Genomic DNA, 1,126 nt, shown 5'->3' with positions numbered 1-1,126 from the left:
AAATTGATGTCTCTGGTTCCCTGTTTACAATCTTGGAAGCATATTTTACTTTGACTACTTCCATAGTTGTGTTGATTTCTGGGTTATGTCATCTTGTGTATTAATGGTTGGTTGTTGTTTGTTATTATTGGTTCTCTGTTCATAGGACTCCCTCTTGTAAGCTTGGTCTGGTTTTAACAAATTCCCTTAATTTCTACTTATCTGGAAATCTCCTAGTTTCATCATCATATATGAGGGAAAATTTTGCTGGATATATAATTCTTGCTTAGAAATTTTTCTATCTCAGGATTTTATATATACCATTCATTGCCTTCTTGCCTGCATAGTTTCTGCTGAGAAATAAGAGCTTAATCTTGTTGGTTGCCCTTTGTAGATAATTTTTCATTATTTCCCATGCTGCTTTCAGGATTCCTCCTTTGTCTTTGGTTTTGATGAGTTTGATGATGATATCTCTTGGTCATTTTCTTTTGGGATCTATCCTATTTGGGGTTTGTTGGACTTTTTGAATGGATATATTCTCATCTTTCATCATTTCAAGGAAGTTCTCTTCCAACAAATCTTGGACAATTTTCTCAGTTTTTTTTTTTTTTTCCCCTTGTTCTAGAATTCTTATTACATGTGAGTTATTCTCTTTTATGGTATCCTTCATAAATCTTAGGCTTTCTTCATTTTGTTTTGATTTTTTTTTTTTTTTTTCCGATTTATCCCTTTCCAAAGAAGTATTCAGGTATTTGCCTTCAATCTCATTAATTCTGTCTTCCATTGATTTCATTCCAAACCTTTGCACTTCTAATGTGTTATCTATTTCTGAAAATTTAGTATTAATCTTCTACATTTTGTATCATTTCTAATTTTTCATTTATTTTGTCATTTTATTCTTATATTGTCTTCCAAAATTCTCTAGGATTTTGTCTGTGTTTTGCTTAATTTTGTCAGTGTTTTCCCTGATCTGTCTTTCAATCCTTTGGAGATATCTAAGTATAATTCATTTGAATTCCTTGTTAGGGAGTTCCAATGTTACCTCTTCCTCAGGGATGTGTTCTGGGTCTGTATCCTGTTCCCTTGTTCCTATCACTTTATCTTGCTTCTTCGTGTGGACTGTGATGGTCTGTTTTCTCCAAGACAT

This window comes from Orycteropus afer, unplaced genomic scaffold, assembly GCF_000298275.1.
Source record: "Orycteropus afer afer isolate SDZICR_OR568_19922 unplaced genomic scaffold, OryAfe1.0 scaffold00150, whole genome shotgun sequence".
Classification (NCBI taxonomy): Eukaryota; Metazoa; Chordata; class Mammalia; order Tubulidentata; family Orycteropodidae; genus Orycteropus; species Orycteropus afer.
The sequence above is the reverse complement of the archived record's forward strand: the minus strand, read 5'-3'. Positions refer to the sequence as shown.